Consider the following 18331-nt stretch of genomic DNA (forward strand, 5'->3'; position numbering starts at 1 on the left):
GCACATGACAGCCCACCTGGAGTTTGCCAAAAGGCACCAAAATAATCTCAGAATGAGAAACAAGATTCTCTGGTTTGATGAAACCAAGATTGAACACTTTGGCCTGAATGCCAACCGTCACGTCTGGAGGAAACCTGGCACCATCCCTACGGTGAAGCATGGTTGTAGCAGCAATATGCTGTGGGATTTTTTTTCAGCTGCAGTTATTGGGAGATTAGTCAGGATCGAAGGAAAGATGATCGGAGCAAAGTACAGAGAGATCCGCTCAGGACCTCAGACTTAGGCGAAAGTTCACCTTCCAACAGGACAACAACCAAAAGCACACAGCCAAGACTTACTTTGAGGAAAGCCATAGTGTCTATGTATGTGGATGACTCAACACTATACATGTCATACCCGACAAGACATGCCACAAGAGGTCTCTTCACAGTCCCCAAGTCCAGAACAGACTATGGATCGCTTACAATACTACATAGAGCCATGCCTACATGGAACCCTATTCCTCATCAAGTAACTCAAGCAAGCAGTAAAATTTGATTAAAAAAAACAGATTAAAGAACACCTTATGGAACAGCGGGGTCTGTGAAGCAACACAAACATAGGCACAGACACACGCATACACACACACACACCCACACACACACACACACACACACACACACACACACACACACACACACACACACACACACACACACACACACACACACACACACACACACACACACACACACACACACACACACACACACACACACACACACACACACACACACATACGATAACATACGCACTATACACACACGTACACATAGATTTTGTACTGTATATATGTGGTAGTGGTGGAGTAGGGGCCTGAGGGCACACAGTGTGTTGTGAAATCTGTAAATGTGTTTTAAAAATGGTATAAACTGCCTTAATTTGGCTTGACCCCAGGAAGAGTAGCTAATGGGGATCCATAATTCATTCAAATACAAAAAGACAACGCAGGAGTGGCTTTGGGACAAGTCTCTGAATGTGTTTGAGTCTCCCAGCCAGAGTCCGGACTTGAACTTGATCAAACATCTCTGGTGAGACCTGAAAATAGCTGTGCAGCAACGCTCCCCGTCCAACCTGACAGAGCTTGAGAAGCTCTACAGAGAGGAATGGGAGAAACTCCCCAAATACAGGTGTACCAAGCTTGTAGCATCATACCCAAGAAGACCCAAGGCTGTAATCGCTGCTAAAGGTGCTTCAACAAAGTACTGAGTAAAGCGTCTGAATACTTATGAAAATGTAATATTTATACATTTCTACAAACCTGTTTTTGCTTCGTCATTATGGGGTGTTGTGTGTAGATTGATGAGGATTTAAAAAATATATTTATTTCAGAATAAGGCTGTAATGTAACAAAATGTGGAAAAAGTCAAGGGGTCTGAATCATTTCCGATTGCACTATATGATCGACGCTAACGATAGAAGCAGTGCTGCGCACTTCTATTCCAGCAGAGCAATGGAGCAAAGAAGCCTGCAGAGCAGTGGAATCTAAATTCAAAGTTGTAGAACACTTTAAATTGAACACTGCAGAGCTCTAGTATACAGGTAGCTTGCAAGAAAACATTGACTGCACACAGACCAAGAATAATGTGCACTTATGAGATCAGTAAAACAGCTTGTAATTAGTTTTATAGTGGTAAATAAACAGGAATGGAAGGGTCATGGCCTTAAAACTACATCCACTAATAATTACAGCAGAGATTCCATACTAACCAATGAGGTGTGTGCAGTGGTGAGATGAATACACAGCACAAACATTGACTTTGCTTCTACTTTTCTCAGCTTCGTGCAGCATGGTGTGATATGCCTCATAGTGAGGACCTATAGTCAAAGGTGAGGACGTAACTCTCAGGCCTGTTCTAAGTCAGTGATGGCCGTGCAGCATGGCATTCCTCCAGTTGACGTGGCACATCAGCAAGAACTGCCCTTTTATAGCTAATTATCTGCCCTGCGCTCGTCATCTGGTTATCAGGCTCGTCATTGGCTGCCGCTCCGCTCAACCTGGCAATTCTTGTGTCACTAGCCCATGTTTCTGTAATTAAAATCTGTCATCCAGAACCACAGCCCTTCTCAACTCTAAATCCTCCCATCAGATGGCACCACTCAGATAAACTGCCCTGAGCTAGGGATGTGTGTGTGTGTGTGCATGTGTGTGTGTGTGTGAGTGTGCATGCCCGTGAAACTCAGAAGAGAGAGGCAGTAAAATACATTTAAGATATCCTTTCAAAATGAGGAAATTGCCTGAAGTTCTTGGCCTTGAAAACTTCCATTAGAAAGTCTATAGACAAACCAGTAGATGAATTGGTAGATTAATCAATTGATGGCTAAATGTAATCAACCCTGAGAGATTAAATTGATTAACAACCCTTGAAAAACATTAAAAGAATGTAACTGTTTCCTTCTTCATGTCTGTATGGCACATTAAATGAACCTGGGTCTACAGGTACCCTAGTGGAGGCACAGGACTGTTTGGAGCCTGCAGAAAGAGCTGTGATGGTGCATCACGTTCACAGTGTTTTATCAGCGACATTAACAGCAGATCCAGATAGCAGCAGTGAGGGGAGTGAAAGGCACTTGATGTTTTTAATGATGTCGAACATTTGCTCAGGGCTGTCGCTGCAGGAGAGCAGCTCCTTCGTTCAGTTCCTACCAGGCTGGCCTTCCGAATGGGGGGATGAAAATCTTTGGAAATTCATTAGAAGCAAATCCCTTCTCGCTGCTGAAGTGTGGCATTTAAGGCATTGTCCTTGGTACGCGTATAACACCCACTTTCAGTGTCAACCTCTCTCCTCTCCACCGGTTGGCTAATGCAACCTAATCCACATATGCAATCACTCCAGACCCTGTTTTCTAGCAGCAGTCACTTCTAATTGCCTGGCATTATTAGGTACTTTACTTGTACATTTGCAGAGGAAGAACATAGCTCTTCTGCATTCAAGCATTAAATTACAAAATGTTCCTTAATTCCCAACAAACGTCACTCGGTGTCTTTCTCTGTACCCTCTCCCCTTTAGTGTATTCAGCTCTATGGGATGATTTAAGTATACATCTTTTTTTTCTCCAAAGCATGTCCAATAATTTCTTCAAAAAGGGAATAAAAGGAATCACTACAGACAGGTTGATGGTAAATATTCTGACAACAAAAGTATCACATTTACAACGAAGTGCATTTAACATGTCAATAGTGCTGTGGGACTCAGTGAATCCATCAATAATTCAAGGTTGTAGGATATATTCCATTCAATATCCATTATTACATTCAGTTTAAATACTGCACGAGTCCTCACTCTAAACAGCAGGAGTCTGAGTTGCATTAACTTCTATACAGCAGATAAACGATTACAACAGACTGAACAACAATGGAAGTTTACACTGTCAGGCCAGGTCTGTCGCACAACTCTGAGTTCCCTTTCAGGGGCATATCACACTTGTTTACCAGATTATTAAGGAGAGATGAATTTAGGATGGTTGTATCTTCCGTTTGAAATTCAAACACAGAAACGTCAACATCAGAGAAGTAACCCTGGAACAGAGAGTCTCCCTTCCCTGATGGAGCTCAGCTTCCAACAACAATGTCTGGATTTTTTAAAGAAAAACCAAACTAAAAACATAACAAAACAACAACAGGAACAGAAACAAAGGACATTGTCAGAAATCAACTTGCATTTATTTCCCCCTTTGTTGGATGGAATGTAATAACATTGCCTTATTGTGTTTCATGTGTGACGCGTTTCATTTGGAGTGCCAGCGCTGTCAGTGGGCTGTGGACAGGAGGATTTCATCAGCCCTATTTTTACCCAGCTACCCCCTCTCCGTCTCCGTCTCCATCTCCTCTCCCACCCTAACTAGGGCAGCAGGCCTGCCACTTTGAGTACACGCAGCACAGCCCAGATAAATGAAATGCAGATGATTGGTAAAATGATATGATACACAAAAGCAAGTGTCATGATCCTGTCGCGTTCCCCCTTCAGTGTCTTGTGGCACGCTGCCTAGGGCCGGGCTGCCTGCGTCCAGACTCCAGACCCATGTATACATGCCTGGCTGTACGCTCGTTAATACCACATGTTCCTGTGATGGTGGCCGTCCGGCTGACAGACAGAGGGACGGGCGTGATGGCCCCGGCTGTGTGGGCCCTTTAATAGAGCCAGATCACACTCACAGACATGAAGGCAGACCAGCAGTCAACAACTCTACAGGCAGTACAGACAGACAGGGTAGGCCCAACATGAGACAGAGAGACACAGTGGGTGAATGAGAGAGAGAGAGGAGTGAGGGTTAAAGAGTGACTATCACAATGTAAAGAGAGAGAGAGAGAGACTATCTTTCTTTCCCTCAGGCCAGTATCTGAGTTGCAGATTAGGTCACTTAGATATTTACATTTGAGGGATTTAAAACTGAGATCCTTCACTAATAGCTGAGCAGTAGTAGCAGCAGCAGCAAGGGCCTGGGGGGCAGATTTCTGCCTTGATGCTAATGCAGAGCCATCACATGAGCCTTAACCCCTCTATAAATAAGTATAATTTGCTAATTAAGTAAACGACTCGCAGTACTGAAGCAAAGCCTCCATTAGATCAAAGATGCTCTCTTCCTCCGACATCATTTAGACTTTTGGAGTTTAAATGATGACACCTACACTATTCATTTGAATACAAGCTGACTCGAGGTTTCCACATTTGATTGAGGCCATGGATAGAATCAAAAAGATCTGATGAAATGATTATCTACATTGGCTCTCCATCTGTGGCTATAGCTTTTCTAAATACATTCTTCCTGGCCTTTATCTCTGAAGCCTTATTCAGAGACACCATTCATTTTCCTGAGTAAGACCAAGACAACGTCGGGACTCCCTTGAAGCCAGGCACAGATACAAGTAGGGGCTATGTCGTTACCACGAGGACACTTCACTCCAGATCAAAACAGTGATAATTCCACTACCTTTGATTTCAATTCATATCCGGGCTACTTCATGCAGTGTATCAGAAAGACAAATATCCCTTGTGGCCTATTATTTCCCTGAACTAGAAATGAAGGGAAGTTAATTGAGCTACAGAGCTCGACTTTTCTTTGGGGGAATCAAATCATATTTGATACATTCTCAATTATCTTGAACCTGGGCTATAAAGATGGCCTATATAACCTTGGCCCTGCACAGAATTAAGAGGAGTAAAGATCAGCAATTAGGCCTCCATCCATCCACTCTTTGTTGGCACTCCAGCATCAGGCAGCCATCAGGAGAGAGACAGAGAGAAGCGGGTCTGGAAACATGCAAAAGCTCTTTACGTAAAAACAGGAGGAAACACTCTGGATGAAAGTGTCTAAATACATAAATGAATAAATAAATAAGACGAGGTTCTCATTTTGTGGCTTGGATGCTGTCTTGTCGTATGGCACTTAAAAGCAAGGGGGCTGGTGTAGGGGGAGGTTGAGATGTTTACTCTAACGGATGCCATAATGAATGCATACAGAGCAGTGCTCTGGCTCCGATAGGGGGCCCTGTGCCAGCATAGCTTTAAAGGAGCTAGCTCTGTCTGCTGCTGCTGCCTGAGGCCCTGGGCGCTTGGCATGGACACTTCTCCCCAATCTCCCGGCACACACAGAACCAGCGGTGAGGACCAGGAGATAACCGGCCGTGAAATCTCTCATCACAAGCCTCTGATTGCCTGTCCACAATTTAATGTTTTTAAACACAACCTCAAACGCAGTAAATAAAACATGATTCCTAAGACCCCCTCTCTTTCCTCGAAAGGCCCTGTTTATTGAAGAGGTCTGTCAAAAAGTTGCTGCAATGTTCTCTTGTCTCCCTCTGCAAGCCCTAAGCCTCTTTGAGAGAAGGGGAGGAGTACACATGTATAATCTGGTGCTGGATCATCATCAACTATCTGATTGTCTGGCTATTTCCTGGAATAAATTAAAAGGCCTTATCCTCATCAAAACAGTATGTATGTGTGTGTGTGTGTGTGTGTGTGTGTGTGTGTGTGTGTGTGTGTGTGTGTGTGTGTGTGTGTGTGTGTGTGTGTGTGTGTGTGTGTGTGTGTGTGTGTGTGTGTGTGTGTGTGTGTGTGTGTGTGTGTGTGTGTGCGTGCGTGCGCGTGACTGTGTGTGTGTGTGTGTGTGTGTGTGTGCGTGCGTGTGCGTGTGTGTGTGTGTGTGTGTGCATGTGACTGTGTGTGTGCACGTGTGTACGTGTGTGTTCAATTTGAATCATGCAGAGCCCGTCAGTGGCTTCTCAAATTGCAGGGCTGATGAAATTGACGTGCAGTTATTTAAAAGAAGTTGTAATCCATATGAAAAGGCTGTGATACAATCCATTTAATGTCTTATTCCTCTCAGTAATAACACTGAGTAACAAAACATGTATCAAAGCTAGTGATTTAGTAATTATCTTAATTTAACATTACTGCAATTCAGTTCGGATTATCTTATCTGCACAGAGCGGCAGGTCACTCACCTCAATACACCACAATGTGTTTTATCTTAATCATCAGCCACCAACCAACTCAGCCGTGACCCGCAGTGACAAGGCAAGATTATTTTCAGATGCATAAAATCAGCAACATAAACACCCAATCACACTGAAGTCACCAATTATTACATTATGTTTAATTGGTTCCCCAAGATAAAACTTTACAGTGAGGTGAGCCAGTAAAATGTGTCTCTACTCGCTACACTGGGCACAGGGCCTCTCTCTGTGACACAGGTAATGGCAACAGGAAAGCCTTCAAAACCATTTGAGAAACTAAAATAAACACTGTAAAAAAAAGCCAAATGGCATAAGTATTTTGGTGAGATCCCACTGTAATAAAACCGACACCATGATCCTCTCACCCTCAACACACCCTGGGAGAAAGAAACTAAGCCTGGTACACTTCCAAGCTTGATACAGTCTGTACATTTTCCCCAGCTTAGTAGAAGTTGAGTTCATTTATGAGAGATGCTAAGTGTGCCCCCTAATGAATAAGCAGGCTTTAGGCTGCACCCCCTCATAATAATACCCCCACAGCTCCATGACTCAGCCAGCTCTGACAGCACGTTGTATCTCCTTGTACCTGGACTATCTGACATCTGACACCAGATAAATCACAGGGCTTCTAGAACCAACACAGAGAGAGAGTGAGACAGGGGGGGATGAGAGAGAGATATATATAGAGAGAGGAAGGGCCTAGGGTGGAAGTCAGAAGGAGGAATGGACATTTGAGAAGTTTCCTCATTATAACCACATGGCCTTTGTTACAGTGCTTGATATATACCATGATCAGAACATTTCTGATACCCTAACTACTATATACTGACTATACAAAACATTAAGAACACCTGCTCTTTCCATGACATAGACTGACCAGGTGAATCCTGACTGAAGGTGTTCCTAATGTTTAGTATACTCAGTGTATGAACTGGTTACATGTAATACTAAAGTTAACAATATACAGTATGCCAAGCCTTAATCATACTCCCAAGTAGTGCAGTGGTCTAAGGCACTGCCTATCAGTGCTAGAGGTGTTACTACAGGCAACCTGGTTCAAATCCAGACTGTATCACAACTGGCCGTGATTGGGAGTCCCATAGGGCGGTGCACAATTAGGGCGGTGCACAATTGGGCCAGCGTTGTCTAAGTTTGGCCGGTGTAGGCTGTCATTGTAAATAATATATTTTTCTTAACTGACTTGCCTAGTTAAATAAAGGTTAAAAAATTTAAAAAAATACCTACAATAACTTTATTAATGGTAAATAGATTCCTCATGTATATACGGCAAGTGAGTAAATAGAAGAGAATAGAGTCCTTATCATGTATATCTGATACAGGATCAACTATTTTCAAGGCCACCAGAACCTGCCTGTCTGCTCTACGACGTGGCTAAAATGCATGAGCGCCTATCCTCACACTCACTTTTGAAGAATAATTGATTCCTCCACATGTCGATTCACTTCAGAGGAGCACAGAAATGACTTGTTTTGACATGGGTTTAGAAGTCACTCAGTCATGGCCTTGGTCTGTCTCACATCCCTCAGTCATGGCCTTGGTCTGTCTCACATCCCTCAGTCATGGCCTTGGTCTGTCTCACATCCCTCAGTCATGGCCTTGGTCTGTCTCACATCCCTCAGTCATGGCCTTGGTCTGTCTCACATCCCTCAGTCATGGCCTTGGTCTGTCTCACATACATACACACGTACAAATGTAAATCCCCACACAAATTCTGCAGAATATATGCTCTTCTCTGATGCCTTCAGAGGTTGTTTTCTGTCTCTGTGAGTCTAATTTGTAGATATCTGCGTGTTTTGGGGCTCCTGGGGCCAAGCATCCCATGTCTTTTGAGGGAGGGGGAGGTTGTTGCGTCAACTGGCCCTTTCAGGACGGGAGGAGGCGCAGATAAGATCGGCGGTGGGAAGTGGTGAGCCGGACCGTTTGTTCTCCTTGACCGTCTCTCATGTTGCGCCGCTGATTGGGAGGAAAGCTAAAATTGCTTTCACCGGGGCCGTGGCTCACTCCAGCAGTAGGCAATGATAACTAACAATGCCCCCAGGACCTAGTTAAAGCTGCATCACATGCACTGGAAAAGCCCTTTAATGTGGCAGCATTAGGAGGCTGTCAGCTGGTTGGTGGGGAAAACAGACTTGAACACATCGAGGATTATGAAAACATTTGTTACACTCACTTTAAAACACATTTCTAATCGAGAAGGAATGTTTCATTTCGCTTCCCACAGCCCCAGCATTAAGCAATACAGGTTTTAAAGATGATTAAAGAAAAGTGTGTGTGTGCATTCGCTGTCTCTGACTTTCTCTGTCTCTCCTGGTTAAGGAGGTTTAGTTAAGGTCCTATATAACATCATATATAAAGATGCAGGGTGAGGGTATGATGAAAGAGTTGCTCTTGTATACTCTGGGTATAATTCACACACTGTTCACACTGCACCAACATTTTACCAACATGTATAATAAAACCGAGCCACACTATCAGCTGGTATGAGAAACACATTGTGGCTCTAACAGTGACAAGACTATTTTGTCCAGAGAAGCATACTGCAAAGTGAGAAAAACCCACAGCTCAAGCAAGAGGCCAGATAAAACCAGTGTTTTCATATTTTACCTTGATGTTGACTCAATAGAAAAGAGAAGCCTGTTATTCCCTGAGCAGCCTTCATCCGTGGTTCCTTTACAGCCTTAAATATTATACTATAGTAGAATAGAAACTCTGCTCACAGTAAGGTCCTGTACTCTGAAAACGGGGGATATTTGGAGAAATCGTACTACACCACAACAGATCCTGTTCTTTGCGTTAGGGTGGTTGGAGTCATATATTAACAGCTGTCTTTCTCCCTCTCTTTCTGTCTTTTCTCAGCTTTCTCCCCAAAACATAATGTTTACAAGCTCGTCTGATAATGAAATAACATTGTTGCTTTTGTGAAAATATGGGAAATGGGATGGCAATACGCCAATTCCGGGTGCTGGAAGATGTTATTTTTCCCCAGACCTGCCTGTACCAAGCAATTACAGGGGAACATGCAAATTGGAAATGTAGAGTTCATTATAAATCTCATCATTCACTTTGATAGCGAGGGATAATTAAAAGAAAAAGCAGCTGTGAATCCACTCAGTGCATACTGCCAGCCTGTTTACAGCAGGGAAATAATGATAAAGCATGTTTGTTTTGCTTGTGTGTTTTCTCCTCATCAGTGTGCATGTAGAAGGAGAGGGTGTGGAGTGAAAACATGGCGTCTCCTACGGATACACACATTCCCCATTGACTGAAGCATAACTCAAATCACTCAACAAATGAAACACCCTTTTCTGGCCTAATGGCCTCTCCCCTCCATTTGGTGATGCTCTCAGAAGGTACGAGAGGAGTTCTTATCCATTTAATACATGCTCAGAGAGTATCCTGTCAAATATAGATTTGAATCAATAGCACTCTGGAGTGGCTCGTTAAACTTAAATCAGCTTGGAAGTGGTGCATGCCTGCCTCACAGCTGCTGTCATTAGCCATCGTCCTGGAGATTACTGGAGAAACGTCCTTGTGTGAGCAGATCCTCCACTCTACCAGAGGAGAGAAGCAGAGCGGCCAGTGATAGCCAGCCCAGCAACACCCCCCCCTAGCCAGATGGACCAGTCTTCAGATAGGGGAGACGAGCAGAGGAGTGCCTGGGTGTATAGCTTGGTTCAATATGCTGACAAAAGCTTGACTGACAACTGTCCATCTGAAAAACAAATCATTTACTAGATCAACTAGACTGATTTTTTTTAAACATATGCCTTGCCTGATAACTTTAAACCTCTCCTATTGTCAGTGTAACTGTATAATAATCCATGATACCCATACGGTAATCATACCTAAAGTACCTGGTTCTACTCACAAGCATGTATATAGGAGTGGGGCTGTAAGAAGCTGGCTCAGGGGGCTGTGGGTGGCGAGCACCGGCAGGAGGGAAGGGGTTAACCCCGACAGGAACAATAATGAGAGCGCAGTGAGACGTGTGAGGTAATTAGTCAGTGGGCTCTCCAATATTTACCCAGTTAATTATTTGTGAGTTTTACTCATGTCTTCCCTTCAGACGGCTGCCTCTGTTGTTTTTTCCACACCATTTGTCACCGTCCAGCTCTCCCGGGCTACACTTTTCTCATCGCTCTAGGTTTTTCTCCCTCTCTGGTCTCTGGTCTATGGCAGGGGAGTGGCATTTGGGTGAACTCTTGTCAGTGAAGGTGTTAGACTGCTGTCCCTGGACGTGCGAGGTCAACCATGATTATTTATTCATCCTTCTGTTGGTCCTTCATGGGGGAGAGATGTGAAAACCCTGGTATGTGGCTCGTCAGAGAGGCAGAGGTGGAGGGCACAGAGAGGGGAGATGACAGTTCAACATCCTGAAGAGAGCATGACTTAAAGAGCTAGTGCCTGGAGGAGGCTGAAAGCTGGGCAGAGGATGGGTGAAGGGTGAGTGGAGGCTGGAATAGGATGGGTGAAGGCTGGAGAAAAGGAGGATACCTAGTCAGTCGTCCAACTGAATGTATTCAATTGAAACGTGTCTTCCGCATTTAACCCATCCCCCCTGAATCAGAGAGGTGCAGGGGCTGAACGACAGATTTTTATCTTGTCAGCTCAGGGATTTGATCCAGGAACCTTTCGGTTACTGGCCCAACGCTCTAACCACTAGGCTACCTGCCCTCTCTTATGGGTGGAGACTGGTTGAAGGGTGGGTGGAGGCTGGGTGGAGAGTGGATATAGGCTGGAGGAGGCTGGGTGGAAACTGGAGGAAGGGTGGCTGGAGGGTGTGTGAAGGCTGGGTGGAGGGTGGGTGGAGGCTGGGTGGAGGGTGTGTGAAGGTTGGGTGGAGGGTGGGTGGAGGCTGGGTGGAGGGTAGGTTGAGGGTGGGTGGAGACTGGGTGGAGGATGGGTTGAGGGTGGGTGGAGGCTGGGTGGAGGGTGGGTGGAGGCTGGGTGGAGGGTGGGTGGAGGCTGGGTGGAGGCTGGGTGGAGGGTGGGTGGAGGGTGGGTGGAGGCTGGGTGGAGGGTGGGTGGAGGCTGGGTGGAGGATGGGTTGAGGGTGGGTGGAGGCTGGGTGGAGGGTGGGTGGAGGCTGGGTGGGGGATGGGTTGAGGGTGGGTGGAGGCTGGGTTGAGGGTGGGTGGAGGCTGGGTGGAGGGTAGGTGGAGGAGGCTGGGTGGAGACTGGGTGGAAGGTGTGTGAAGGCTGGGTGGAGCATGGGTGGAGGATGCTGGGTAGTGGCTGGGTGGAGGCTGGGTGGAGGATGAGTGAAGAGTGGGTGGAGGATGAGTGAAGGGTGGGTGGAGGATGAGTGAAGGGTGGGTGGAGGCTGGGTGGAGGGTGGGTGGAGGCTGGGTGGATGATGGTTTGAGGGTAGGTGGAGGCTGGGTGGAGGGTGGGTGGAGGCTGGGTGGAGGATGGGTTGAGGGTGGGTGGAGGCTGGGTTGAGGGTGGGTGGAGGCTGGGTGGAGGGTAGGTGGAGGAGGCTGGGTGGAGACTGGGTGGAAGGTGTGTGAAGGCTGGGTGGAGCATGGGTGGAGGATGCTGGGTAGTGGCTGGGTGGAGGCTGGGTGGAGGCTGGGTGGAGGATGAGTGAAGAGTGGGTGGAGGATGAGTGAAGGGTGGGTGGAGGATGAGTTAAGGGTGGGTGGAGGCTGGGTGAAGGGTGAGTGGAGGCTGAGTGAAGGGTGGGTGGAGGCTGGGTGGAGGGTGAGTGGAGGCTGAGTGAAGGGTGGGTGGAGACTGGGTGGAGGGTAGGTGGAGGAGGCTGGGTGGAGACTGGGTGGAAGGTGTGTGAAGGCTGGGTGGAGCATGGGTGGATGATGCCGAGTAGTGGCTGGGTGGAGGCTGGGTGGAGGATGATTGAAGAGTGGGTGGAGGCTGGGTGAAGGGTGAGTGGAGACTGAGTGAAGGGTAGGTGGAGGCTGGGTGGAGGGTGAGTGGAGGCTGAGTGAAGGGTGGGTGGAGGCTGGGTGGAGGGTGAGTGGAGGCTGAGTGAAGGGTGGGTGGAGGCTGGGTGAAGGGTGAGTGGAGGCTGAGTGAAGAGTGGGTGGAGGCTGGGTGGAGGGTGAGTGGAGGCTGGGTGGAGGGTGAGTGGAGGCTGAGTGAAGGGTGGGTGGAGGCTGGGTGGAGGGTGAGTGGAGGGTGAGTGGAGGCTGGGTGGAGGGTGAGTGGAGGCTGGGTGGAGGGTGAGTGGAGGCTGGGTGGAGGGTGGGTGAAGGGTTCATTTCTGGAACAGTGGCAGAGGGTCACAGCTCTCTGGCCCTATTTCCTGCCTGTGTCATGGACCCCCCTGATGTGGAGGAGACTTCGTTATATGTAGAAGATGATCTGATTAGCTTCTAAAGTCTGACAGTCATAGAGAGGTGATAATGAGCTAGAGAACCACGAAACAAACTCTATATTACACAATTGCTATCCAATCTAATGGACACAATGTTGCTGCTGCAGCCGCTGTGGGGGAAAATGAACAAAATATATACTTTCCACTGGCAATGTTTAATTAATTTTTCATACATGAGGAGGAAATAGGTACTGTCCAATGTGTGGGGTAGGCAGGGGCAGAGGGAATAGGTTCTGTCCAATGTGTGGGGTAGGCAGGGGCAGAGGGAATAGGTTCTGTCCAATGTGTGGGTTAGGCAGGGGCAGAGGGAATAGGTTCTGTCCAATGTGTGGGGTAGGCAGGGGCAGAGGGAATAGGTTCTGTCCAAGGTGTGGGGTAGGCAGGGGCAGAGGGAATAGGTTCTGTCCAATGTGTGGGTTAGGCAGGGGCAGAGGGAATAGGTTCTGTCCAATGTGTGGGGTAGGCAGGGGCAGAGGGAATAGGTTCTGTCCAAGGTGTGGGGTAGGCAGGGGCAGAGGGAATAGGTTCTGTCCAATGTGTGGGTTAGGCAGGGGCAGAGGGAATAGGTTCTGTCCAATGTGTGGGTTAGGCAGGGGCAGAGGGAATAGGTTCTGTCCAATGTGTGGGTTAGGCAGGGGCAGAGGGAATAGGTTCTGTCCAATGTGTGGGTTAGGCAGGGGCAGAGGGAATAGGTTCTGTCCAATGTGTGGGGTAGGCAGGGGCAGAGGGAATAGGTTCTGTCCAATGTGTGGGGTAGGCAGGGGCAGAGGGAATAGGTTCTGTCCAATGTGTGGGGTAGGCAGGGGCAGAGGGAATAGGTTCTGTCCAATGTGTGGGGTAGGTAGGGGCAGAGGGAATAGGTTCTGTTCAATGTGTGGGGTAGGCAGGGGCAGAGGGAATAGGTTCTGTCCAATGTGTGGGGTAGGCAGTGGCAGAGGGAATAGGTTCTGTCCAATGTGTGGGGTAGGCAGTGGCAGAGGGAATAGGTTCTGTCCAATGTGTGGGGTAGGCAGGGGCAGAGGGAATAGGTTCTGTCCAATGTGTGGGGTAGGCAGGGGCAGAGGGAATAGTGGTTGGGGGGGTTGAAAGGGAGACAAAATTATTTCATTATGACACGACAGCAATAATATTACAGTACTGCGTGTGCAATGCTCTTATCTGTGGAACAAATGAGCTCTTCCCCCAGAGAGAGAGAGGAGGCTGCAGTGTGAGGCCCGAGGTAGCTAGGCCTGCATTACTCTTCCCTGCAAAGCTACTGTAGCTACCTTTTTAATATTCTCATTCACAGCACATGCAATTATTTTGAAAATATATTTAAAAATTGTGCCTCTTGGGTCAGGTAAATTACTTCCTTGTTTTTATTGAGAAGACAAGGTGTTTATTAGCGGCCTCGTTGCCTTATTGCAGGAGGTTTCTGAGTTTGAGTAATTGTCCAATTAGATGTAATTTCAGGATCGGTGCTAACCCAGGCGATTGTACTGTAGGAGTACGACCACCACCGGGACTCACATTAATGAATTCCACTGAGACCTGTCTACCTTTAAGAAAAGAGAGAGCTTGTCTGCTTCTGTTTCGTGTTCCCAAATCTTTTTAACGAGGCATTATAACTGGGATTTACAAGTGAGACCAGCCTTTCCTTCTCTCCCTCCCCCTCTTCTTCCCTATTCCATTTCTCTCCATCCCTCCAGTGTAGAACAAAAATAATTTATCATTCATGTAATTTCAGTTCTCTGAGAAATGGCCTCTTATTCAAACAGAAAGGTTACCTTAATTGTTATGTAGCTCAGCTGTTTACACTCTGGTATAAAATGCACGTGTTCTGCTTCACAGAAAGGTCACCTATTACAACCCCAGTAACTTTTTTCTCTTGTTGGCCACTTCACACTGTGAGATGGAACAAGGTGTCAGAAGAGGCCCTAGAGGATAGCAGCTGTAGTGTCCTATCTGATGCGCTGACCTTCCTCTCTTCCTCCTTCTCTCTCCCTACGTCTCTCTCCATCTCTCCCTGTCTCTCCGCGTTTTCCTGTCTGTCCCTCTCTGCCGTTGTGTTTGCTGGTAACGTGGACATGCTCTCCCTACTCGCCTCAGCACTGTGTACAGATACCAGGTTTCTACTAGCCTCAGAATTGTGCACACAACCCAGGTTTCTAATAGCCTCAGCACTGTGTACAGAGACCAGGTTTCTACTAGCATCAGCACTGTGTAGATATGCCAGGTTTCTACTAGCCTCAGCACTGTGTAGATATGCCAGGTTTCTACTAGCCTCAGCACTGTGTAGATATGCCAGGTTTCTACTAGCCTCAGCACTGTGTAGATATGCCAGGTTTCTACTAGCCTCAGCACTGTGTACACAGACCAGGTTTATACTAGCCTCAGCACTGTGTACACAGACCAGGTTTATACTAGCCTCAGCACTGTGTAGATATGCCAGGTTTCTACTAGCCTCAGCACTGTGTACACAGACCAGGTTTATACTAGCCTCAGCACTGTGTAGATATGCCAGGTTTCTACTAGCCTCAGCACTGTGTACACAGACCAGGTTTATACTAGCCTCAGCACTGTGTAGATATGCCAGGTTTCTACTAGCCTCAGCACTGTGTAGATATGCCAGGTTTCTACTAGCCTCAGCACTGTGTAGATATGCCAGGTTTCTACTAGCCTCAGCACTGTGTACACAGACCAGGTTTATACTAGCCTCAGCACTGTGTACACAGACCAGATTTCTCCTCAGCACTGTGTACATAGACAAGGTTTCTACTAGCATCAGCACTGTGTACATAGACAAGGTTTCTACTAGCATCAGCACTGTGTATACAGACCTGGTTTCTACTAGCCTCAACACTGTGTACACAGACCAGGTTTATACTAGCCTCAGCACTGTGTATACAGACCAGGTTTCTACTAGCATCAGCACTGTGTACACAGACCAGGTTTACTACTCGCCTCAGCACTGTGTACACAGACCTGGTTTCTACTCACCTCAGCACTGTTTACACAGACCAGGTTTCTACCAGCCTCAGCACTGGGTACACAGTCAAGGTTTCTACTAGCATCAGCACTACGTACACACACCAGGTTTCTAATAGCCTCAGCACTGTGTACACAGACCCGGTTTCTAGTAGCCTCTGTACTGTGTACATCGACCAGTTTTCGACTAGAATCATCACTGTGTACACAGACCATGTTTCTACTAGACTCAGCACTATGTACATAGACCAGGTTTCTACTAGCCTCAGCACTGTGTACATAGACCAGGTTTCTACTAGCTTCAGCACTGTGTACACAGTCCAGGTTTCCGACTAGCATCAGCACTGTGTACAGAGTCCAGGTTTACGACTAGCATCAACACTGTGTACACAGACCAGGTTTCTACTAGCATCAGCACTGTATATACAGACCAGGTTTGTACTAGCCTTAGCACTGTGTACACACAGTCCTGGTTTCTACTAGCCTCAGCACTGTGTAGATAGACCAGGTTTATTGACAAGGGACCATGAGCTAGCTTTGATCCTACAGTTACTGGCCAGTCACGTGACCCCGCGTGTCCAGTGATTAATCAACAGACATGTGCTGAAATTACTCTGAGCTACATGGCAGGCGCAACAGAGGGAGAAAGTATAGAGACACATTAGAGATAGAGAACAAGAGAGCGAGAATGAGAGAGAGACAGTGAGAAAGAGAGAGAGAGAGAGAGGGAGCGAGCGAGAGAGAGAGAAGCAGGAAGTATTGTTTGGGGAGGACCTGTAATTACCTTTAGGCCTGCATGTTGTGGATGAAGAATTAATGAGGTAAGGTGCTGTGATGTTTAAACCCCTGGACAACATCCTCCCTCCTGTATTTACAGGTCTTTTCTTTCTGAACAAATAATAGGAGTTGTGTTGTTCTTTTAAAAAATTCAACACACTGCATAATGTACAAAGGCCTGGCACGGAAGCTAAAGGTATAGGAAGGTAAAAGAAGAAGAGTTGGACCCAAACATGTGTGTACACTGCTTTGGTAAAAGTTAGTACAAAGTTAAGCAGTGGATTCTATAGACTAAGGGTTATAACATACAGGTTGAGCTGTTGTCATTAGGTCCTGTGTGAGATTGATTCTGCATAGCACCAACTGACCAACACTCTTGGCAGAGCAAGCTTATGGAACCCTGGACCGGACCCAATCCAGACCCACCCTGAAAATGCACACACTATCATGAAAGGGGGAGAGGGTTTCAACTATCTTACATCTACCATGGGTTCATGTGGGGGTTACATCACCCTCCCTCCTCCTCCTCCTCCTCCTTATCAATTCTCACAATAGTACCTCTCGCCATCCGCCACCACCACCACCACTACCACTACCAACACCAACATCACTACCACCACCACCACCATCACCACCACCAACAACAACAACAACACCACCAACACAGCCATCACCACCACCACCACTACATACACCACAGCCATCACCACCACCAACAACACCACAGCCATCACCACCACTACCACCAACACCACAGCCATTACCAACAACACCACCACCACCACCAACACCACCACCACCACCACCACAGCTATCATCATCACCAACACCACCACCACCACCAACCCACCAACACCACCACCAATACCACAGCCATCATCACCACCAACACCACCACTAACCATCACCGCCACCAACACCACCAACACCACCACCACAGCTATCATCATAACCAACACCACCACAACCACCACAACCACCACAGCCATCACCACCACCAACACTGCCACCACAACCACCACAGCCATCACTGTCACTGCCATCAGCACCACAACCACCACAGCCATCACCACCACCAACACCGCCACCACAACCACCACAGCCATCACCGTCACTGCAAACGCCACCACAACCACCACAGCCATCACCACCACCAACACCGCCACCACAACCACCACAGCCATCACCACCACCAACACCGCCACCACAACCACCACAGCCATCACCGTCACTGCCATCGGCACCACAACCACCACAGCCATCACCACCACCAACACCGCCACCACAACCACCACAGCCATCACCACCACCAACACCGCCACCACAACCACCACAGCCATCACCAACACCGCCACCACAACCACCACAGCCATCACCACCACCAACACCGCCACCACAACCACCACAGCCATCACCACCACCAACACCACCACCACAACCACCACAGCCATCACCACCACCAACACCGCCAGCACAACCACCACAGCCATCACCACCACCAACACCGCCACCACAACCACCACAGCCATCACCATCACCAACACCACCACCACAACCACCACAGCCATCACCACCACCAACACCGCCACCACAACCACCACAGCCATCACCACCACCAACACCGCAACCACAACCACCACAGCCATCACCACCACCAACACTGCCACCACAACCACCACAGCCATCACCACCACCAACACCGCCACCACAACCACCACAGCCATCACCGTCAC

The sequence above is a fragment of the Oncorhynchus gorbuscha genome, unplaced genomic scaffold, assembly GCF_021184085.1.
Source record: "Oncorhynchus gorbuscha isolate QuinsamMale2020 ecotype Even-year unplaced genomic scaffold, OgorEven_v1.0 Un_scaffold_149:::fragment_2:::debris, whole genome shotgun sequence".
Taxonomy (NCBI): domain Eukaryota; kingdom Metazoa; phylum Chordata; class Actinopteri; order Salmoniformes; family Salmonidae; genus Oncorhynchus; species Oncorhynchus gorbuscha.